This window comes from Durio zibethinus, chromosome 10, assembly GCF_047325235.1.
Source record: "Durio zibethinus cultivar Kanyao isolate XHJ-2024 chromosome 10, ASM4732523v1, whole genome shotgun sequence".
Classification (NCBI taxonomy): domain Eukaryota; kingdom Viridiplantae; phylum Streptophyta; class Magnoliopsida; order Malvales; family Malvaceae; genus Durio; species Durio zibethinus.
This window is the reverse complement of record NC_143171.1, coordinates 19,611,378-19,625,475: the sequence shown is the minus strand read 5'-3', so window position 1 is coordinate 19,625,475 and position 14,098 is coordinate 19,611,378.

Sequence of the window (14,098 nt, the reverse complement as noted above, 5' to 3'; positions counted from 1 at the left end):
TTAAGAGGCCATGAGGAGTTTTTTGGTGGGTTTTTGAAGTTTTTCAGTCACCAATGACTGTAGCTAATGATCGATGGCATGAAGACAACAGCGATGAACTAGCCCCCTCTGGGATTTTGGTATAGAGAAAGGGAAATATATATATATATATATATATTGAAATAAGGGATAGAATGAGCAAAAAAAAAAAATAAGCTTTTATATAGGTAGCTAGGGGTCAAAACGATATCGTTTTGAACCCTTAGGATCAGCATATGGACCCGTAACCCTACTTAGGTTCTATGCACCTAACCTAGTGACTTGACACCCCTCAACACCCACCGATCCAATTGAACCATTGAATCACCTTTGACTAGCCCAATCGGACCGGCATTGATCGATCCGGTTTAGGTAAAATTTTTAAAAATTTTTTGAATTAATTTTTTAAATATTATTATTATTATTATTTAAAATTGTGTTATTAATATTTATGGATGCTAAACTGTTTAAATTTGCTAGAATAATTTTTTGCTATTTTTATAATAATAATAAATAAATAAATAAATAAATAAAATAAAATATATAGTTAAATTTTTTGATAATTTTGTTAAAATTAGGAATAAACCTTATAAAATAATGATAAAAAATAATAATTAATAATTAATGACAATGATACCAATAATAAAAAATGGTTTCAAACTTTTGATAAATTTTTAAAATTAAAAATAAAAAATAGTAAAAATTATTAATTAGAACAATACAAATAATAAAAAATTAGTAAAAATATAAGAAAAGGAAATGTTTATCCGACGATAAGATTTAAAGGTACTCCGAGTAGCGATACTTACGAAATTTTTAGGGGAGAAAATTTTTTTAAAATACAACCAACATATTGGAGTATTTAAAAAAAGTTTTTAATAGAATTAAAATTTTTTTTTGCTATAAAATAGTAAATAAGAGTAACTAATTTGTTAAAAATAATAAAAAATGAGGAAAAAGGAAATTTTATTTGATGATTGGATTCTAAAAGTATTTCGAGTAGTAATGCTTTATGAAATCTTTAGGTGATAAGATTTTTTTTTAAATATTACCAATGTATTAGAGTATTTATAGAAAATCTTTAATATGATAAAAATTCTTTTCTTCAAAAACTTTAATAAAAAGCCAATAAAATTTCTAAAAGTAAAATAAAATGTGTGCATCAATATATTGTCATTCGTATTGCATGCTTGATATTAATTTTATGAAAAGTAAATATGAATCTTCACTGATAGGATTCTAAGGTATTTTGAAAAGCGATTTCTAAGAAATCTCTAGGTAAGAAAGAATTCTTCTAATGTTATTAATGTACTGGAACACTTTAAGAATTATTTCAATAAAAGGGTTTTAATTTATTTTTCTCAAATAAAAATGGAACAATAAATATTGAAAAAAAAATAACAAAAATCAAAATTTTAATAAAAAAAAAGTTAAGAAATTACTTTTTAAACACTGAAACTAAGACTGTTTTTGTCAGGATTAATGGATAAGATGCAATAATTGGAATTGTTTTAAATAGGCACTATGGGGGTACTAATCCTTCTTTATCTATAATCGACTTTCAGACCCAGACTATTTTGTCGACCATAAAATCATCTTTTTAATAAATTTTAAGATTTTATTAAAAAGATAAATTTTAATAGGTGGCCAATTACACCTAGCCAAAAAAAGATTGGTGGTGACTTCGTTTTCCATTTTTTTATTTTCATTTTCAAATTTGTCGGGTGGCTCTAAAACCATTATGATATGGTCGAACCTTTTATTGGTTTATTTCATGTTTTTCTTGCTTTGAATAATGAATTTGGATGATTTGAATGTTATACTATATGTTATTGCATGATTGTTGATTGTTTTAGTGGTTCAAGCTAAATGAAAGATGTGTGTTTGGAACGGCCATGTTTTGGCCAAGTCTTTCCTAATGCTTGGCCAAACCTGCCACATATGTTTGATGGCTAAATGTTGCTCTTTCCATGCTTGTTTTATTATATCTTTAGTTATTCCTCTATGTTAGCTATGTGTTAGAAGAAATCCTTAATGAATAAAAGTGTCGAATTAGTAAACTTTTTTGGAGATTTTATTTTGTTTGCATGTGTTTGGTTTAAAACAAAAATGGTAGAGCCATTTCTATTTTTTTTAGCCATTAATGGACATGAAAAATGGCCTTAAAGTTTCAATTATGCCTTTAATCATAGCTTGGCCAAACCTCTTGTCTTTAAATCCTCGATGTTTGATCCATTTTTACTATGTTGTTACATGCATGTTTAGTTTATGGTATGTTTGTAAATATGCCAAGGTCTTGGTCTTCACATTCATCCATTTTTCATGCATTAAAGGTTGCATTTTTGTTGAATTTTTTTACATGCAAACCCTAAACCCTAAACCTAAACACTAAAACCAAACTCTAAACCCTAAACCTTAAACCAAAACCCTAAGCCAATACCCTAAACCCTAAACTCTAAACCAAAATCTAAAACCTTAAATCAAACCTAAACCCCAAACACTAAACCGAAACCTTGAATCCTAAACTTAAATCCTAAATCCCAAACCCTAAACCAAAACTCTTACCTTAAACCCTAAAACCCTAAATCCTAAACCTTGAACCCTAAACCAAAACTCTAAACCTATACTAAAGCCTAAATTATAACCATGACCCTAAACCAATTCTAAACCCTAAACCAAACCTTAAACAAACCCTAAACTTTAAATCGAAAACCAAACCCAAAATCGAACCAAACCAACCCAAAAATTGAATCAAACCTACCTTAAACCCTAAAAACCAAACCAATCCCTAAACCCTTAAACCGACACTTATCCCATTCATGCATTTGCATCAATGACGAATCTTGACATATAATTTAGAGGGGCTAACTAATAATATATAATTTTTTTTCTAAGGCATATTTTATTATACTTATTAATAAATATATAGGCAAACAATATACTAATAAAAACATGATAAAAGTATAAAATTATAAAATTAAAATATTACTATGACAATATTATAATTTTAATAATAACATGATTTATAATTAACTGTTGAATTACTAATTAAAAAAATTAGTTTTTTTTTACTATATAAAAGTGAAATAAAAAAGTATCAATAAATCAATCATTAAACATTTCATCAAAACAAGAAAACTAATATATACTTTTAAAAGAATAAAAATGAAAACTTAAGAGTAGAGGTTTGGTGTTTTTCTATCCTTTTATAAAGTAGTTCAAATATGATCTTTTTGTTGAAAAAAGAATTACAACATGTAAAAGAGATCTAAAGTAAAAATACAAGTAAAAAATATATGAAGGAAAAGAGTTGTTAACAAATATAAATGTGAGAATTTACAAGTAATAATTGTTAGATATAATAAATAAACAAATATAAATATAATTTAAACATCTTTTAAATTACAATACATAAATTTAATTTATAAAATACAAAAAACAATAAAATTAACATTTTTTATTAGAGGACCAGTTTAAATGTATCGAATACAAATATATATATATATACATATTAAAAAGGTTTCAAAATTTTTGGGGGGCTTTGCATTATGAGCCACCCCTAATTTGCATCTCATTTTACTTTATTGTTACATGCATTCTTGAATTGTCATACATTTACATTTTATCATTCATTTTCAACTATCATGCATATATTATACATTGTTGTATTCATGCATACCATGCATATATTTTATAAAAAAAAAGTCTTTTTAAGTAAAGTGTTTTAAAATAAAGTAATATTTCATGTAAAAATAACCTTCGAGATCTGGGCTAAATATAGAAGGATTTTCGATGGTTATCACTCACGCGAAGTGTTACATTAGTTTTCATAAGACAATTTAAAAACTCCTAAGTTAGAGGCACTTTTCAAACTCTACCAAAATATAGGGAAGTGAAGGAAGTATCTTGATACTTGTGATTTTTTATCTTGATCCAAAAATAAATTATTTTCTTTTTCAAAAAAAGATTAAAAAAATATTTCCCTTCAAAAGAAAATTTAAAAAAAGATTCAATTTTTTGAATAAACAAGTAAAAGAAAGGAATTAATTTTTAAACATTTAATAAGACTGTTTTTTCCAAAATTCAAGGATGACATGCAATCAATTAGTATCATTTTCAACGAGCACTGTGGGGTGCTAATCCTTCCTTATGTGTAACCAACTCCATGACCCAACTTTGATTTCGCAGACCACAAATATTCATTTAATAAACTTTAAACTTATTTTAAATGTTTGATTAAAAGGATAAGGTTTTTTGTGTGACCAATCACATTTAAAAAAAAATTAGTGGTGATTCATTGATTTTGATTTTATTGAAAATACTTTTTGCTTGCCTTTTTCCCTATGTCCAATGACTTGGTTCTTGGACCCGTATGTTACGACAGCTTGAGACTTCTTTAGGGAATGCATTTTTTGATAGTCAAGCCAAAGAATGATTACAATTTATCCTAAATTTTGGATTAATGGTCTTAGTTAATATTTAATCTTAATTTCTTAATTTTAATTTTCTTGTTTTCCAAAAAAGTAAAAAAATCAAAAAATGTTTTAACTTTAATTTTTTGTCTTTAAAGAGCATAAAATCCAAAAAAAAAATATATGTGTGTTTTACATTTCATGCATATTTTAATCATGTCCTTTATTTTAAATTGTTGTTGTTTATTTTACTTTTAATAATTGTGAAGCATTTTGGATAGGGTTATTTTAGAAAAATGTGAAAGCTTTGTATGTTCTTTCGCACACACTCACATCTATATTACATGCATAAGCTCTATATGCGAGCTCTAATCCTTTATAAGAAGAAGTAAAATAGCTATGCTCTCATGAAGTGTAAACATCCATAATGGCTAGTAAAACTTTCCCACTAATAACTCTATAAAATAGACTTATTTAGGCTTGTTTTCAGTGCTTAAATGATTGGTTTTTGCTTGATTCTTAGCAAATAATATGCTTTTTACTCCTAAATGGCATAATTTTCTGTTTTGTAGGTTTTCTTGCAGAAAAGGGTAAATTTGAGAGATTCTTGATGATTCTTGATCAATCTTGATGATTTTTATGTATAAGAAGGAATCTTGTGATGTTCTTATAAGTTCTTAATTTTCTTGAAAATCTTGAAGCTAAAAAATAGAAAAGAAGTTCAAGATTTATTTTGTGAAGTTTAATGGAGTTAGAATGATGCAATCTTGAAGAAAAATGAGAAAAATTCATGCAAGATTCAAGTTGGTAATTTAGGCTATAAAAAAGGTTAGAATTGTAATTTCAAGTGAATACAAGTCCATGGTAGCTTATATAGGTGCACATGCATAGGATTACTATTGGATGATATGGTATAAAGAGTTTCCTTATTGGTTAAGAAAGATGATATGGCATAATGAGGTGGTAATTCTAATTACTTATCCTACTTGGATTTGGATTTCCTATATAGATTATGAGTTGGTATTCTTATTCCTACTTGGAGTAAGATTGCACGAAGTATTTAATTCGATTCTTTATGGGTGACACTAACGAAATATTCTACATGGTTTAAAACTCTAATTTTTCAAGCAAGAAGTCAAGCAAGCATAGACTACGTGATGGATATAAGATCAAGGCAATTTGAAGCAACATTTAAGAAGATTATGTATTTTGTTCGGATGCAATTCTTTGGGTATTCAAGATTTAGTTATAGTATTGTTTTATGCATGATGTCAGTTGCTACATGATTAGAATAAGGATGAATATGATTTAAAAGTCAAGATTGATTTATAAGCTTTCTTTTTAAAGAGTTCTTGTTGGATTCAACTACAAGAGGCATTCTTGGATTTAAAAGTTCAATTCCAACAGAAATTGTGCAAGCTTTTTTCAAGATCTCTTGGTCAAACCTATCTAGGGTTTTTATAGCCTATAACTACATCATTAAGTTTGAGAATAAAGGGTGTAAGGGATTGGGGTGACAAACCAACTTATTAGTGATTTTTAGGGTTCTTGTTTCTAAGTTTTCTTTAAGTTGTCTTTAGTTTTCAAGCTTTTATTTTAAAGATTTTATGGTCTTTTGCTTTTCTGGTTTTCAAGATTATTTATACATATTGTTTTTAAATTTTCAACCAATCAAATTCTGGTTTAAAGTTTCTTTTCATTTGGTTTAGTGTTATTAGTTTAAAGATTGAATCTTTCTTTTTGATTTTGGTTCTTTATGTTTACAAGTTGTTTTTTTTTTTTTTGGTTTAATCTTTTTGGTTAATTTTTTGTTTTGGTTCAATTTATTCAATTGTAACTTTAATTTATATTAAAGGTTTTGGTTATCAAGTTTAAGGTTGGATTTAATTTAGTTTTAGCTTAATTTGTTTAGATTGCATGTTTAGGATGAAATCTTGATTTATTTGTTTAAGTTCTTGCTTATTCTATTTGGTTTAAGACTTTTTGAATTTAATTAAGTTCTGTTTTAGATATTTTAATTGATTTTAATTTATTATTGCATATTTAGGGTTCATTTTATTTGTTTAGGATTTTTATATTAGGGTTTTAGGAAATTGCATGAGATTACGATTTTGTTATTTTCGGTTTTCATATATTGGATAAATTTGATTTCTATTTTGATTTAATTTGGTTTAATTGCATGTTTAAAGATTAATTTAAGTTTATTGCATGATTTTAAAGATAAGTAATGTTTTGGTTTAAGTTGGTTTTATTGAAATTGCATGTTAATTGTTTTAGGGTTTATATTTAGTTTTGCTTATTGGATCTTTATAGTTTCGGTTTTCACTGCTTTTGATTTATATTGCATGTTTAGTTGATTAGTTGATTTCAGTTTATGGTTTATTATATGTTAGTTGGTTTATTATTGCTTAGTTAGTTTGGGTTTTGTTACACTTGTTTATTCGGTTTCTGTTTAATCTATTTTTAGTTATTTTTTTAGTTTGATTTAGTTTGGTTTATATTAGCAGTGCATGTTTTAGGTTTTATTTCATTAGTTTATATTATCTTTGATTTGATATATCTAAGTATAAGTGTGAAATATACAATTTTGGTACTTATGATCTCATATACACAATATATGTGGGATGGTACTCTTATTCTTATCATTATTTACTTGAACGATTTAGTGCACCTATAAATTACCCATCAAGTTTTTGGTACCATTGTCAGGGATTGTTGAAGGAGTATGTGCAATATCAATACTAATTTCTCTATTTGTAGCTTAAATTTTATTTTTCTTGTTTTTAATATGTTTGGTTATTCTTGTTTTGTATGCCAAGGATTAAGAGTGCTAGTTTAGTACCTTTAGATAAAGAAATTGAGAAAAACACTTGGAAAGATAAAAAAGGTAAGAAGCAAACAACTTTTGTTTCATCTATGATTGATTAAATACAAGAAAATAAGAGAACACTTAAGGCTATGCTATCCCTTAGCTAGATGGTTTTCAGTCGAGCATTAGTAGGCTAGTCATTTAGGCTAACAATTTTGAATTAAAATGATCTATTATCAATATGGTTCCAAACTCTATTTGGTTTTGTGGTTTACCTAGTGATGACCCCAACATTCATCTTACTAATTTTCTTGAGATTTGTGATACTTTTAAACAAAATGGTGTTACTAATGATGCCACTAAACTAAGACTTTTTCCATTTTCTTTCAAGAATAAAGCAAAGAGTAGGCTCATATCTCTACCTCTTGGTCCAATTATTACTTGGATGGCTTAGTTTAAAAATTCTTGACCCATTTCTTTCCTCCATTTAAGATAGCTAAGATGCGCGATAACATTACATCTTTTAAGCAATTTGAGGCCGAATCTCTTTTTGATGCATGGGAGAGTTATAAAAAGCTATTAAGGAGGTGTCATCACCATGGCCTATCTAAATGGTTGTAAGTTCAAATTTTTTATAATGGGTTAGTAGGTCCAACTAGGACCACCATAATGTTGCTAATGGTGGCACTTTAATGGGTAAGTTCATTAATGAAGCTTATGATTTGAATAGAGAAATGGCCATGAATAAGTATGAATGGGCCAATGAGAGGTTTGTGCCTAAGAAATCGGTTGAGGTATATAAACTTGATGCACTTAATACTTTCACTTCACAAGTTTCAGCCTTAGCCAAAAAGATTGAAAACTTAGGATCTAACCTTTCTGTAGTCCTATTAATGCCATTCAAAGTCCTTTTGTTTCTTATGATAATTATAGAAGGAACCATTCTTTAGATAGGTGTCTGTAGACACCCATCTGTGTCCGGAGTCAATACTATTAGTATTAGTATTATTTTATTATTGTTACTAGTATAGAATAGTGTGGTATATTATATTATTATTATTATATTATCATATTATATTTTATCATATTATATTATATCATATTGTATATATTATATTATTATTGTTATTACTATATTATGTTATAGTATCTTATTATTATATTATAGTATTATTATTATTATTATTATTTTATCATTTTTCTTTCCTTTCTTTCTTTCAATTTTCATTGTAGAATTAAGAAACTAAATTCTAGAATTGATCGAATCAAAGGAATTCAATCTACCCAGTTAAAGAGTCAGTCAAAACCAAATTAAAGGATTTTTATTTAGTCCAGACAAATCAGCAAAAAATTGTCTTAAAATTAGTTTTGGGCAAAATCCAATCCCAGGATTCAAGGCTGGATTGGTTCTAACCGATCCCTAAAATCTCTACTAAGGATGGCTATAAATTGAATAAAGGACTAAAGGAACAATACGATTGATTTTTTAGAGGAGAACAGGTTTGGTGTTTAAAATTCTAGAAAGTTTTTTGGGTGGTCAGGTTTTGAGATTTTGGTTTTGGAAGTTTAGAATTAGAGATTCTATGAAGGGTTTGGATTTTCAAATTTTGTTTTGGAGTGTGGGGGTTGAGATTATGAGTTTCTTGATTGAAGATTAGATTTATGGAAAATTTTGGGAAAGATCTAGAAAAATCTAGGTTTGGAATGAAATTTTGAATTTTTTAGTTGAATTTTTCGACAATGTTTCAGTTTTTTTATAGGATTCCAGTTATTTTTCTAGAAACTGGCAAAAATTTCCAATTTTCAGTTGAACATTCTTGGTTTTTCTAAAGAGAGGTCAAAGCATTTGAGGCTAGAGAGAGAGAGGATACTGAGGCTTCGAAGAGAAAACAGGGAACTTGGTTTTTATAGCAATCCAAAACGACAACGTTTTGAAGGTCCCAGATTCACACATGACCCGTTGACCCATGTGCTGACCCGCTCTTCAACCCAACTCGATCGTTGGTTTTTCTTTTTTCATTTTATTTTTATTTATATTTATTTTATATTTTGAAAATTTTATATTATTTTATATTTATTTTATTGACTTTTATTATTTATTTATTTTTACTCAATAATTTATTATTTGTTAAATATTTTATAAAATTTTATTTTTATTTAAAAAAAGAAATAAAGAAATAAAAAAATAAAGGAAAAAATATTTTCAAATAAATTCATAAATCGTACCAAACTATTGGAGAATTTACATGGATTTAAATTTTATAGAATCCACCAAACTATTGGAAAATTCCATAAATAAAATTAAAAGAAATGAAAAATAATAAATTTTTTATCTTACCAAACTATTAGAGGATTGTATCTCAAGTTAAATCTTACCAAATTATTGAGAGATTTAATGAGTTTTCGTGAAAGAATAAAATTTTTATAACTATTTTCAAATAAAATCTCACCAAACTATTAGTAGATCTGCCTCAAAGTAAATCCTACCAAGCTATTGAAGGACTTTACTAATTTTAATGAATAAAATACATTAATAAATTTGACAGTGGAGCCTTTTTAAAGTGGGACAATAGTTTCCATGAATACTCATGAGGTGAGAGAATTATCTTAAATCGCTACCAAACTATTAGGTTAATTTTAAGATTAATTTTCAATATATAAATATTTTGGTAAACTATAAACATATTTAAGGCTTGGATAATTTGAAATCAAATTGGTACCATCTTTTGGATAGGTGCTATAGAGGTGCTATAACCTTCCTCACATGTAACTATATTCCTAAATCTAAAATCTAGTTTCATAGATCAGAATCTACTATTTAAAGATAGCTAAGTCAATCTTGGGACTCATTTTTAAATGGGATAGATTCGATCAGGTGGCTAATCACACCTAAATAAAAAAGATTGGTGGCAACTCCTGAAAACCACATCTAGCGATAGGTCCACAGATTTATATATTATGACAGTTTGATGATTCCACTAGGGACATTAAGAGTGAAGCTAGTAAATGATTTCTTATTATTCAAGCCTTGCTTAAAAAATTGAAATTATTTTCCTATTTATGTCTTTTCATTGCTTATATTTTATTTAGTTATTCATTTATATATATATCTATCACTTACTTGCATGGTGCATAACATAAGCTCTCCACCTAAGCTTTACCTTTAGGAAGGAGTCAACTACCTATGCCGTTGTGAGATTTCATGTCTCCACTTGGGCCTACAAAATACTCTCACTAAAATTGGATCATTTTTGTTTGTAGCTTATGATGGGCGAAGATTAGGGTGCCTTACTAGTCTGTGATGGACAATGATGTAAGGAACAATTTGAGAACCTTTTAAAAGTAATTCAAACCGCGTATAGTTAACTTTAAAAGCCTAATCATAAATAGAACCATGTCTTCCCTTGTGTTAGAAAATCCTAAATAGGACATATGATTGGATGTTTATTTTACTTGTAAGCACTTTGTATCCTATATACTGCTTTTTTAATATTATTTTTTACTAACCCTTTTATTTTATCATGCATTCACATCATTAGATTTATCATAAGGAATATTTGCCACAAAAAAATTTTAACAAGGAAAATCTCAGTTGCATCTATGGACAACCTAGCAAAGTCTTTTATTAGTCTAAAAAGGGAGTCTAAAGAGTTGACACTGGCAAACAAGAGGCCAAAAGGGGAAGTTCAGCATTTGAACAAAGAAACGATGCATGGAAGAGTTTGTTCACTGACCTTATCACAACATGATCAACCACTAATTTAGAAATGGCCCAATTTTTACACAAAACAAATAATTGCAACAAAGCTACAAGAAAGGGATGAAATGTTTTTTAAAGCACAAAAGCACATCCAGATGCTAAATGGAGTAGTGGTGGGAATTAGAGCACAAATAAGGGCTGTGACTAAAAAATGTGAGCAAATGTATGAAGCATATGTAAAAAAACATAACCAGTTGAAGTCTCTATTTGATCGAATCACTATGGCTATTTACAAAGCCAAGGACATGATAGAAAAGATTGAAAAATAGAAAGCAAGGGTGCCACCAATGGGAGCACATAGTCAAAAATTGATAGATTTCTTTAATAAAGTGCAAAGCCAATATCGACGAGTTATGGGTTTCTTTTCCCAGTAGTTCTAGATTTTTCATGGATGTAATGTTGGATTTGGTTAAAAATGATTTTTAATTCAATAAAGATTTTCTTTGATAACAATTGTTATGTGGTAAATTCACCTTATTGTATTCAAACATTTTATTTTTACATTCATTTTGATGCAGCATCTGAAGGTTATGTAGTAAATTCTCCTTATTGCATTCATGAATTTTGTTTTTGCATTTATGTTCATGCACAATCTGAGGGTTCCATAGACATCATTGTAAATTTACACATTATGAGAAATTAAAGTTTAAGCATAGCTCAACACTAATATTACCCCGGGTTAGAGCCAAAAAGATGGAACAGGATAACCTAAACCATTTTGAAGGGCTGGAAAAAGCTCAGGAGATAATTAAGGGGAAGCTAAGTAAGATCTTTAAAGCTCTAGAAAAGATAAACAAAGGGAAAGTAGTAGAAGGAGATATTTCACATGAAATTACTGAGTCATTGTATCTTTCAGGGTTCGATTTGCATCAAACCTAAATCATTTCAAACTTTAGCCACAATAGACCACGTTGCTAAGTTATAGTTACTTAAGAATGCCTTGTGCACCTAGTCAAGGGAATGTTCAGATTACACTAATCCCATCTTCACTGAAAAGGTAAATGAACCCATCCAAATCTCCAATCTGAATGAGATAAAAGAAACAACGAAGTTGCAAATGGTTATGTCTTCAAAAAACTTTAAGACTGATCAAACAATAAGCATGATTGAAGAAAGATTGCAAGCTATTGAATGAATAGATTTTTATGGCTTCATGAATGCAACCAACCTTTATTTGGTCCCAATGTTATGCTTCTTCCAAAATTTAAAGTATCAAAATTTGAGAAGTATGATGGTACTAAGTGTCCCATTACACACGTCATAATGTATTATCGTAAGATGGTAACACATGCTAGCAATAAGAAATTACTGATGCATATGTTCCAAGATAGCTTAAGCAAGTTTGTTGTAAGGTAGTATGTTTACTTAGGCAGGACTCGCATAAGATCGTGGAAAGATTTAACTCAATCTTTTATCAACCAATACCATCACATCATAGATATGGCTCTTAATCACTTTTCATTACAAGGAATGGAGAAAAAAGCATTTGAGTCTTTCAAAGAGTATGCCCAAAGGTGATAAAATGTCGTCACTTAAGTACAACCACCACTAATATAGAAAGAAACGATGGTGCTATTTATAAGCACTTTAAAGTTACCATACTATGAGAAGATGATAGGGAATGTGACTAAAAATTTTACTGATATGGTGATTTTGGGTGAGATCATTGAAAATGCAATAAAAATGATAAGCTAGAAGAAAGAGAATCTTTTGCTGCTAAAAGGGTGCCTAAGAAAAATGAAAGTGAGACTCAAGTTGTGAGTTTTGAAAGACAGTAATTCAGAAACTACCCTCCGTCGATCTATCTACATATCATGTACTATAAGTCATGCTTATGTTTCACCCTACCAATCAACTACACGACCTTTTTATCTATCTAGAACTAGGCCCTCTATTCATCTAACTACCCAACAAGTGGTGTTTAAGAATCATGAAATAGAAAAAACCTACTTTTGATCCTATTCCTATAAGCTACATAAAACTATACCAAAAGTTTTACAAAAATCACTTGATTGCTCCCATTCGTGCAAAATAATTTGAACTTCTTTATCCCAAATGGTATGATTTCATTGCTCATTGTGACTATCATTATAGGGTGGTTGGTCATTTTATCAAAAATTATATCCTTTTGAAACATAGAATACAAAGTCTAATTAAAGTAGGGTTGATAAGCTTTGACACCGATGTAAACACAACACCTAATGTCAATGGTAACCCATTGTCCAATCACCCAGAGGCATGATTATAGGGAGGCTGATTTTTTATTATCATCTTAGGATTTCTTAAGCATATGGATCTCTTTTATGTACTTGGATTTCATCTTGTTTTTCATCATTTTAATAAAATTGACAGATTTGATGCATTTTCATGACATTCTTTTTTGTGTGAGTCACCATTATTTACTTTTACCTTCTTATACCTTTTTTTCATATCTATTCTTTGATTCCAAATAATGAATATTTAGATAGTTATGATGATAATTCAAGATTCATTTTTGAAGACATCATTCATGATGATTTGATTGATAAAGAGAGATTGCTAATTCATTAGGACTATTGAATGAAAAAAAAAGACAAATCTAGAGAAGACTTTTAGAAGTGATGTAACACATGATCTTTGCAATTATTCATTCATAGGCCTGCTCTTGATCGATAAATGTTTTTCATTAAGAGTATTTATGTTTGAGATAAAAAATGGTCATCTTTCTTCTACCTTTAAAAAAAAAGAATAAAATTATCTTTTGCTACCCTATTTGAACATGTTAAAATTTTTTTTTAAGAAATCCTAACCAAAGATCACCCCTACACTAGGAGGCAAAGTTTGAGAAGCTTGTTTATCCTTAGTGATTTCAAAGGCAAAGCCCTTTTGTGCTCAAATTTTTCTTGAAAAATAATGAAAAAGAAAAAAGAAAAAAAAATAAAGAAGAAATTGATAGGGCAAAATGCTAATGTGCTCTACATGAAAAATGATTCTTGGTTTGATAACACTTTAAATACAATTTGGACCTGTTTCATTAATTTCTTTCATAACCCCTCACCTTATGTTACATCTTTCAAAAGTTCATTTTGATCGAATGTGAATACTCAAATTAGAGAATAA